General features: G+C 38.6%; 1 long non-coding RNA gene across 1 annotated transcript; it reads left to right on the plus strand.

The window, feature by feature from the left end:
• Window positions 1-10,285: 10,285 nt before the first annotated feature.
• Window positions 10,286-11,244, plus strand: LOC120716707. The gene is made up of 3 exons (XR_005692020.1): window positions 10,286-10,552; window positions 10,698-11,030; window positions 11,134-11,244. It is a non-coding gene; the product is annotated as an uncharacterized LOC120716707 (long non-coding RNA).
• The last annotated feature ends 226 nt before the right edge of the window (window positions 11,245-11,470 follow it).

Here is an 11,470-nt window from a genome sequence, read left to right on the forward strand (position 1 = left end):
AACTACGTCGCCGCTGGTGCCTCCCGCCCGGCCGGCCTCCTGACCTGCTCCGTCGCCGCCGGTGCCTCCCGCCTGCCCGGCCCCCTGAACTGTTTTCTGGGCTCTTGGGCCATCAGCCTCCGGGCCGCCCCCCTGAACTGCCCGGGTTTGGACTATTGTGCCGTCAGCCTCCGGGCCGGCCCCCTGAACCTTGGGTGAACTGTTTTTCCTGGCCGCCTGCGCCTGTCGTGAGCCTGTTTTTGTTCTGTTGCTTTCCGGGCTCCAGTGTTTGCAACTTTTTTTTGTTTCTGGCTCCTTGTGTTTGGTTTGTTTTGGTTTCGGCACAGATGTTCCTGTACACTATGCCGGCCACTTGGTTATGGCGTTCCATGTATGCCTTGCCTGCTAGCATCTTGCACCCTGCTGCTATGTGCTGGATTGTCTCTGGGGCATCTTTACACAGCCTGCACCTGGGGTCTTGCCTGGTGTGATAGACCCCAGCCTCTATGGATCTTGTACTCAGAGCTTGTTCTTGTGCTGCCATGATTAGTGCCTCTGTGCTGTCTTTCAGTCCGGCTTTGTCCAGCCACTGGTAGGATTTCTGGATATCAGCCACCTCCGCTATCTGCTGGTGGTACACACCGCCTCCTAGGGTGGTGGAGAATGACCGAGCTAAGATCCTGTGAGACTTCCAGATACAGACGGACAAAATGGTGGTGGCTAACCAACCATAGATAGATAGATAGATAGATAGATAGATAGACAAACTGAAGAAGACAGCCATAGTGATAGATGTAGCGGTTCCGAATGACGGTATATCATGAAGAAGGAACATGAGAAGCTCGAGAAATACCAAGGGCTCAGAGAAGAGCTTGAGAAGATGTGGAGGGTGAAGGTAACAGTGGTCCCAGTGGTAATAGGAGCATTCGGTGCGGTGACTCCCAAGCTAGGCAAGTGGCTCCAGCAGATCCCAGGAACAACATCGGAGATCTCTGTCCAGAAAAGCGCAGTCCTAGAAACAGCTAAGATACTGCACAGGACCCTCAAGCTTGAGCTTGAAGGATTGACCACCAGCAGGGGCGAGCAGGGAATTTATAGACCTTGAATAAAATCACACATTTAAACAAAGCTTTAACAGAGGTATGCATTTTTAAGTAAATGATGAAATATTTTCATTACTATTTTTAAAAATCCTGGTTAATGGATGTTAAAACAGCTATGCATACACAAGGCTTTAAATAGCAGACCAAAAATAGTATTTACAAATTTAGCTCACAAGCCAAATCTCAGTTTGTTAATCTTCTCTTGATGTATTGGATTGATGTATAAAAAAGGCCTATACCAACCATAGACTGTTTAATGACAAACATATATTAGCTAATACTTTATTGATGATAATAACAATAATGATAACAATATTAATAATAAAATCGGAAAGCAAGTTGACATTTACAATTTAAAAAGGTGAAGTGAAAAAAAAACATTTATGATAACATTATATGACCCCCTATGAGCAAGCACTTTGGCGACAGTGGGAAGGAAAAACTCCCTTTTAACAGGAAGAAACCTCCGGCAGAACCAGGCTCAGGGAGGGGCGGCCATCTGCTGCGACTGGTTGGGGTGAGAGAAGGAAGAAGAAGTGAGTGAGAAAGGTGACTGAAGAAGAAATACTCAATCCATCATGGGAATCCCCTGGCAGCCTACATCTATTGCAGCATAACTAAGGGAGGATTCAGGGTCACCTGGTCCAGCCCTAACTATATGCTTTAGCAAAAAGGAAAGTTTTAAGCCTAATCTTAAAAGTAGAGATAGTGTCTGTCTCCTGAATCCAAACTGGAAGCTGGTTCCGCAGAAGAGGGGCCTGAAAACTGAAGGCTCTGCCTCCCATTCTACTTTTAAATACTCTAGGAACAACAAGTAAGCCTGCAGTACGAGAGCGAAGTGCTCTAATGGGGTGATATGGTACTACAAGGTCATTAAGACAAGATGGGGCCTAATAATACAACCCCAGTTCTTGCAAAAAAATAGTTGGGATGCTATGTAAGAATTTAAGACCTTGTATATGAGGAGCAGGATTTTAAATGCAGTTCTCAATTTAACAGGGAGTCAATGCTTCCTGCAGCATTTTGGATTAATTGAAGGCTTTTCAGGGAGTTTTTAGGACATCCTGATAATAATGAATTACAGTAGTCCAGCCTTGAAGTAATAAATGCATGAACTAGCTTTTCAGTGTCACTCTGAGACAGGATATTTCTAACTTTAGAGATGTTGCACAAATGGAAGAAAGCAGTCTTACATATTTGTTTAATATGTGCATTGAAGGACATATCTTGGTCAAAAATGACTCCAAGGTTCCCCACAGTGTTATTGGAGGCCAGGGTAATGCCATCCAGAGTAAGAATCTGGTTAGATACCATATTTCTAAGATTTTCAGGGCCGAGTACAATAACCTCAGTTTTATCTAAATTTTGAAGCAGAAAGTTAGCGGCCATCCAGGTCTTTATGTATTTAAGACATTCCTGCAGTTTAGCTAATTGGTGTGTGTTATCTGGCTTCATGGGTAGATAGAGCTGGGTGTCATCTGCATAGCAGTGAAAAATGTATACTATGTCTTCTAATAATACTGCCTAAGGGAAGCATGTAGAATGTAAACAGAATTGGCCCTAGCACTGAACCCTGTGGAACTCCACTGGCGACTCTCTATTTACATGAACAAATTGGAGTCTGATAAATAGATACGTTTCAAACCACTATAGCACAGTACCTTTAATGCCTATACACAGCAAATTCAAAAGTGTTAAATATATTGGTGTTAGTAGACTTTGTGCAAAAGCAGAGTTAATTTTACTCTAAGTAGAGTCACTTTCTTTTAATGTAACTCTGAGGTGTAAAACATTAGTAGTTAAAATCGAGTGTTAAAAATGAGTGTTTCTATATTAAATCTGGAGGTGTCAAAATGGAAACATTAACTCTTGACCTCTTAACTCTGAACTCCTAAAGGGGCTATGACACTAATAGAGTAAATTCATAGACTCCGCCCCCAGCATCACAGGTTCCGAATGAAGCTGAAGGGAAGCCATTTCAGAACATTTAGCTCTCCATTTTTCCGAGTTGTTTGCCACGCCTGGTAAGTCGTTTTTTCTGAGATTCTTGTAATTATTATTACTACTACCTTTTACTTCTGTGGCTTTTTTGAGTCGAGACAAAGCTGTGTGAAAAGCATTAGCACGTTGCTCGGTGATAGCATAAAAATCTGTTTTAGCTAGCTGAAATGTATTGTTGGCGGGCAAAAGACTTGCATATGAGTGTTCAGTCATTTTTTTGCTAACTCAAATACACTTAAAACAATGTTTAGGTTGGCATAAAATTATGGTGGCACTTAAAGCCTGAAAACTATCTCCCACATAAACCGATATAGTAAACGGCAGTAGCAGATGTGCTGACTGGCTTCTATGTTAACATTTAGATCTTTTCAGAGTTTTGTGCACTCATTTTAGGTAAAAATTAAAAAGATCAAGGCTTATAATTTATTACGGAATTAACTATTGTCTGTGTTCTTCAGTTGTTATAGAGAGCATCATTTTAACAAATGTGTTGTGGGTAGGGCTGCCACAAACAATGATTTTGATAGTAAACTAGTCACCGATTATTTTTGCAATTAGTCCACTAATCAGATCATGCATCAATTGGACGTAAAACGGACAGCTTATTGCACCAGCAGCATCTGCTCTTATATAACTATCATTAGATTACAGCTTTAAGTGTTTAAGGTATGTGCTAACTAAAAATAAAGACAAGATGGTAGTTTATTAAATGTTAATTAAATGTGCAGAGTGTTTTGGTGGAGTTTAATAAAGTCAGCCGATTTACTCAGGAACAAATAAAATACTGAAAAAAGCCAAACAATAAAATTTTTAAGTTATCTAAGTGACTTATATATCATGTTTAACCTGAGTAGCGAAAGGCGGCGGTGGGTTTGAAAACGATTTGCCGGGAGTCCGGTGTTCTCACGGCTCTAGTGAGCCTAGCACCCGGCTAGCTATCGAGCTAGTGAGTAACAGACGTCTCCGAAAACGTCGGAGCGCTTTTGAAAATATGTGGTGTCTTGATAAACTGAGCAGATATTTGAGGTTTACACAGCTACATTCTCGCCTGAAAACATGTTAAACGTTTATTTTGTTACCCAGAAAGAATAATAACAGTAATATTAAAACTAACTAGCTGCCGCCATTGTTGGAAACTGAGCAGGGCCGCGCTATGAATTCTGGGACACAGCTTCTTCTTCTTCGGGGTTTAACGGCAGCTGGCATCCTTGTACATGCAGTGCTGCCATCTTCTGTTTCAGTCCATTATTACACTCTTAAATCCTACTACTTATTCCTGCGTCTTTTGGGATTTTACAAAGCGACTTTGATAGTCGACGTAATCGTGACTATAATATTGACTTGAAAGATGGACAAATTGTTTAGTATCTAGAATTGTCTCTTGGGAAAATGCTTTGCTTAACACAAGTTATGGATCATGATTCTTTTTTTTTTCAATTGATTACCAGGTTATTTGTCCAATTAATTACTGTACAACTAATTTTTTTATTGAATCTCCACACAGGATATGCTTGCAAAGGTGGAATATGGGGGAGTGCAGAAGTATGTCAAAGTTCCAGAAAGTGATGAATGCTTTCATTTCCACCAGTTTCTTAAAGATGGTTTGTACTCATGTGCAATTTAAATGAGTATAAAATTATCACCTATAAGTGATCAACAGTAAGACTTGGTGGTTTTAATAGTATAGTGACATTTCGGATTTCTTTGTTTTAGTTATGGACAAGTTCAGCTTGCAGCCTCAATTCTTCACAGAAGGTGTACTCATCCTCACTGATACCTCTGACACTGAAGTTGACGCAGACATTTTTGATGAGCTGGTAAAGTCTGGAGTTCGAGCTTTCAAAGTTGGATATAGAATGCAGACAGCAACAGGTACAGTAGATCCATAATAATTTAGAGGAGTACATTTCTTCATGATCTTCAAAGTTTACATGAATATTAGCCAGATTTAACAACCTTTCAGATTCCAATTTTCTTCTTTGAAAAACTGTAAAATGCTTTTACATGTTGAGAGCATATTACATGCTGTTATCAGATATAATTTATGTGGTTGAACATTATTGCAGTTGTTGTGACTTCTCATATGCATTTTGCACATTTTTTTTCAATGCCTTTTATGTCCCTTTTTTTCCCCTTTAAGACATTGAGATCAGTGTGGTTGACGATGAATCAGAGTCATCGGTACAGCCAATCCCTCTTGCCCTCCTGACATCGCCAGTTTCATTGTCAGACCATCCATCGTCCCCAGCTTCTACCAGTTCATCAGATTCAACCATGATCCTCAAAAGTACAAAGAACAGGAAGAAGGGCCTACAAGAGCTTGATCGCGATGAAGCGAAGCAGGTCAAAAGCAAAGCCTAAAGCAATTTCCAGTGCTTAACAGCATTTTACAAACACTAACTTTTTTGTATAATTTACTTCAGTTTAATCAGTATGACTTTTTTTTTTAAACAGAAGGTGTGTAGTGTCCTGAGCTCAAACCAGTGAAGAAAAAAAACAGCGAAGAAAAAAAACAAAAAAACAGTGAAAACAGAACAAAAATCTACTATAAAGAAAGAAAGCATGAGACAAGGCTAATCAAAAGGTATTGGCTGAAGCATTTGCTTATTACGCCAACCCTTTTCACAAAATATCTTTTTGTATGCAGCTCCTGTACACAGGGCTTGAAGAAAATAATAAAACAAAGCAAAAACCAAACAAACAAACAAACAAACAAACAAACAAAAAAAACAAAGAAAAAAAAAACTTTCCACCTTAGATAAGTAACTACATCAAAGCAAAGAATCAAGAGGTTGTTTTTTTTTTCTCCTTTTTGCTCTTTTCATTCTTGATTTATATATTTTTCTATTACTCTATTTTTAAACATGTTTTTAAACAAGGAAAATGAACTACACCTTTTTAAATCACTGTCATAACTATTCCACAGGTTAACTCCTCTAACAGAAACACATCTCTGCTTTATATTTGTCCTTATCTTGTTTTTTTTAAAGAAATCTGTTCCCCTTAAGTCATATTGACTCTCTCTGACTTTGAACAGCTTCTGAGTACTGGGGCAAAGCAAGTTATTTTGTGCTTTATACATTATCTGTGCCATTTTATATTCAACTAAATCATAAAATTTCAGGGTATTCAGATTAATAAACAAAATGTTAGTTGGTTCTATATAGTTTGATTGGTTTATAATTCTTATAGCTTTTTTTTGTAACTTGAAAATATGAAGAGTGTTCGTTTTATATGCATTACCCCATATCTCCAGACAGTAAGTCATATATGGAAGCAACAGAGTACAATAAAGTGTGTATAATGATTTTTTGTTCAGGACATGCTTTGTTTTATAGAGAATAGCAATGGTTTTTGACATTTTTGTTTTCACGTGGTTTATATGAGACTTCCAACTCAGCTTATCATCAATTATCACTCCAAGAAATTTATTTTCGTACACTCTTTCAATTTCAATTCCATTAACCCTTATTTTAGATACATTTTTCATTTGTCTAGTGCCAAAAATAATCAATTTTGTTTTCTTTATATTTAATGATAACTTATTTACATCAAACCAGTTTTTTAATATATTTAACTCCTTTTCCGCTGTAGTCAGAAGCTGTTCTAAGTTTTACCTGAGCAGTACAGAGTGGTATCATCAGCAAACAATACACATTTTAACAGTTTGGAAACACTACATATGTCATTTATATATAATATAAATAATTTAGGGCCCAGCACAGAGCCCTGAGGAACACCACAAATTACCTTCAACTGCTTAGATTTTACATTATTGAATTCGACATATTGATATCTTTCATCCAGGTAACTTTTCATCCACTTGTATGCTATCCCTCTTATGCCATATCTCTCTAGTTTGTTCATTAATATAGAATGATCAATTGTATCAAACGCCTTTTTTAAGTCTATAAAAACACCAACAGTATATTCCTTATTATCTATAGCATTAGATATCCCTTCAACAAGTTCCATCACTGCCATCGAAGTGGACCTTTTCGCTCTAAAACCATATTGGTTATCACTTAGGAGATTATGCTTCTCAATATATTTATCAAGTCTATTAACAAATAACTTTTCTAAAATTTTTGAGAACTGTGGGAGTAGTGATATTGGCCTATAATTGGTAAACTGACATCTCTCTCCGTTTTTATGGATTGGAATAACTTTTGCTATTTTCATTTGTGAGGGAAACACACCAGTTTGAAAGGACAGATTACAAATGTATGCGAAAGGTTGCACTATATATTCTATAATACTTTTAACTAATATCATGTCAATACCAAAACAGTCAGTGGACTTTTTATTTTTAAATGTCTTCACAATGTTAATTATTTCTCTATGAGTTGCAGCACCAATAAACATGGAGGACACATTCTGAGTAATATGTTTATTTAGGTCGTTATTATTTCTTGACTCTGGAATTTCTTTTGCTAAATTAAAGCCAACATTTACAAAGAAATCATTAAATTCATTTGCAATGTCTTTAGTTTTATCAAGCACAATATCTTTATCTTTTTTAAAATAATCTGGATAATTCTTATTTTTTGAGCCCTTTTTGATTATACTGTTTAATATCCTCCATGTTTCTTGTGTGTTACTTCTACTTTGCTCCAATAATTTGTGGTAATATTCTTTCTTACTTGTTCTTATAATATTTACTAATCTATTTTTATATAACTTGTACTTTATTTCAGCATCTTTTGTCCTCTGTTTTATGAATCTCTTATATAGATTATTTTTCTTTTTACATGCATCTTCTATCCCCTTTGTGATCCATGGCTTATTTGATCTGTGATGCTTTCTAGTGATTTTCATTAAAGGACAATGTTTTTCATATAGTGAAATTACAGTTGATAAGAATGCATCATACGCACTATTTGAATCTTCATTTGCAAAAACCTCATTCCAATTGTGTTCCTTTAAGTCCACCTGGAGGGCAGCAATGGCTCTTGTTGTTCTATGTCGTATCATATCAAATATTTGATTCTTTTGTTTAGTTTTAATCCCAAAATAATTTTGAAAAATTGCAAAAACAGGAAGATGATCGCTTATATCAGTTATAAGAAGTCCACCTACTATTTCATGGTCAATTTTATTTGTGAATATATTATCTATCAATGTAGCTGTATCAATTGTTATTCTACTTGGTTTTATAATTACAGGGAAAAGGGAGTTACTATACATTGTATTTATGAAATCTGTTGTTTTCTGATGTCCATTTGGGTTTAGCAAATCTATATTAAAATCACCACAAATTATTTGCACTTTTTTATCATTTAGGTTGCTAAACATAGCAGCAAGTTTTTCATTGAATATCTCAAGGCATGAACCTGGTGTCCTATAGATGCAACTTATAATTATATTGTTAGCTTTTTCAACATGAATTTCAATAGTGACACATTCCAATATGTTATCTATGGTGCTTGACATGCATTCAATCAGACTACATTTCAAAACTTTATCTACATATAAAGCAACACCGCCTCCTTTTTTATTCACCCTGTTCATTGTAAATAATTCGTATCCTTCCAGTCCCATTTCACTAACTTTCTCATTATCGAGCCATGTTTCTGATATTGCAATTATATTAAACTTTTTTAACTTACTTAAACATTCTGTAATTTTAGAAAATTTTTTATACAGGCTTCTACTATTGAAATGTATGACCGACAATGCATTTGCCATTTTAATATTCACATTGAATTGGTCGTCTGTATAGTACTCACAAGTATTATTGGTGTTATTGTAGAAGTGGGTATCTGGCTCAATGTTACTTTCAGGGTCATTCATGTTGTGCTCTGCATAGTTAAACGTTTTGAAGTTCGTTTTCTCAGCGTGTGTGGCAAAATAACCACCTTGACAGTCCTTTTCATAATCAAAGTCTTCCTCTTCAATATCTCCGAATGGAAACCTATAATCTGTGTCCAAACTTGTCATTTATGTGTTTTTGTTGTTGTTGTTTCCATTGTTTTTGAGCCATAAGGCCAGAAACACTTTCCATACCCATTGTTCATTATCCAATCGTCACTTTTCCAATAGATTCCATAGCAGATTCCTGATTATTTATATTGCTCTAAGTCTTTGAGTTCTCTTATCATCACAACTTTCGCTTCTTCGGGATTGCCATTTAGTCTTATCATTACTTTGCAGTTCCTCGTCCATGTCGCTTGTATCTTATTTTGTTTTCTCAGGCTGCGTGCCTGTCTTGCAATTTCAGCAGTCTTTTTCGTTAAATGTTCATTTAAATACACACCAGTCCCTTTTAGCTTCTTACCCTGTTTCAGTAACTCAATCTTTGTTTTGCGACTCACAAACCGAAGAATAATTGATGGCTTTGTTTTACTGTCTTTTCTGGGGAGCGTGTGGCATGCTGCAATATGATGGCTCTGAATACTTACATTCTTCGTTTGAAGGAATTTTATCACTTGCTGTTCAAGCATTTGCAGCTCCTCTACCGGGGCATCTTCACCGTCTTTACCTCCGCCAGCTGTTACTCTGGCGTAGGTTCGGTGTTGCGTCTCCAGACCACTTATGACTAAATCATCCATTCTTGTGTATTGTTCAAGGTCCTCGATTCGCCGTTCCAAGTCGTCTATTTTCTTGTCCTTGTGCTTTATGAGGTTTTTTAGTTGTTTTATTTCATCCATTAGGTCATGTAGCATACCTTGTTGTTTAGCCACTTTGCTCAGTTCATCAGACATGAAATTAAGCGATTTCCTAATCTCCTCTTCAACTCCTGGGTTTGCTTTTTTAGGTGGCATTTTGAAAATGATGAGATTGGTATTTCCTTGTGATGGCCCGTTGAAGTCACTGTTGGTTTACTTGTTGGTGCCTGGCTGCTGGAGGATCCTGGGCCCAGTGGCTGCTGGAGGATCCTGGGCCCAGTGGCTGCTGGAGGATCCTGGGCCTGGTGGAGCAGGAGGGTCCTGGGCCTAGTGGCTGCTGGAAGAGCCTGGGGCCTAGTGGCTGCTGGAAGAGCCTGGGCCTAGTGGCTGCTGGAAGAGCCTGGGCCTAGTGGCTGCTGCAGGATCCTGGGCCTGGTGGCTGCTGAAGAGCCTGGCCTGGTGGCTGCTGGAGGATCCTGGGCCTGGTGGCTGCTGCAGGATCCTGGGCCTGGTGGCTGCTGGAAGAGCCTGGGCCTGGTGGCTGCTGGAGGATCCTGGGCCTGGTGGCTGCTGGAAGAGAAACCCAAAGGGTGAAGAAATTTTCAATGAATACGACAAAACTAAAACACTGTCAGATCCAACTCGTCGACAAATGGTCAACATACTGGTTGCAGATATGATAGAATCACACGGGTAAGTATTCTTTGATGATCATAAAAACAATTGTCAAGTGAGCAGAAGAGCAATACACTTTTTGTTTTTGAAAGGAGGATTCCGCCCATAAGTGTTCAGACTAACTATGCACTGGGGATTGCAACGCTTTTTCCATATCTCCAAGATCCTTACTCAAAAAATGGCTATGTAAGTGTTATCTCTGAAACGCAACATCTCTGTAATTTATACATGTTGTTAAAGTGGTACCAAATATGCATTCCTTTGTTGCATTATTTTGTTGTGTATGTTTTTTGTTTGTTTTTGTGTGTGATTGATGTGCATGCATGAGCAGGAACATTACTATGATCCGGAGGCTAATACTGGCTATCTTGCTTGGAGACTCAAGACTGTCCAACGCAATACCTATGATGGTGCTAGTGGGTGTCCCAGGCCAAACTTCCAGCACAGTCCAACAACCCGAAGAGAATCTTTGTTTGTTAGTGGACAGCTTTTTGGTGAGGAGTGCAGAGAGGCTCTGTCTGTTATTAGACACTCAACAGATAGGTCTGTGGTTAAAGAGAAGATGAAAGCTACTTTTGAATATAGACAGAAGCTGGTACATGACCCAGATGCAACATCATCAATCTTGGATGTCTTCCCTCGTTTCCTTGATAGACCGGGGTTGGTAAGTATATTTTTAGACATTTCATGATCTGAAACTAAAGATAACATTTTGCCAAGAACACTTAAGTAACCAGTATTTGGTTCCTGTTTTGTCTTATTAATAGATTGATCAGGATTGATCAGGTGGAGTGCCCACTCCGGGTCGGGGATGAGTTCCTGCCCCAAGTGGAGGAGTTCAAGTAGCTCGGGGTCTTGTTCGCGAGTGATGGGAGAAGGGAGCCGGAGATCGACAGACGGATTGGGGCTGCAGCTGCAGTAATGCGGACGCTGCACCGGTCCGTCGTGGTGAAGAGGGAGCTGAGTGTAAAAGCGAAGCTCTCAATTTACCGGTCGATCTACGTCCCTACCCTCACCTATGGCCACGAGCTGTGGGTAGTGACCCGAAAGAACGAGATCGCGGATACAAGTGGCAGAAATGAGCTTCCTCCGAAGGGTGGCTGG

The sequence above is a fragment of the Simochromis diagramma genome, unplaced genomic scaffold, assembly GCF_900408965.1.
Source record: "Simochromis diagramma unplaced genomic scaffold, fSimDia1.1 OVJJ01000565.1, whole genome shotgun sequence".
In the NCBI taxonomy this organism is placed as follows: domain Eukaryota; kingdom Metazoa; phylum Chordata; class Actinopteri; order Cichliformes; family Cichlidae; genus Simochromis; species Simochromis diagramma.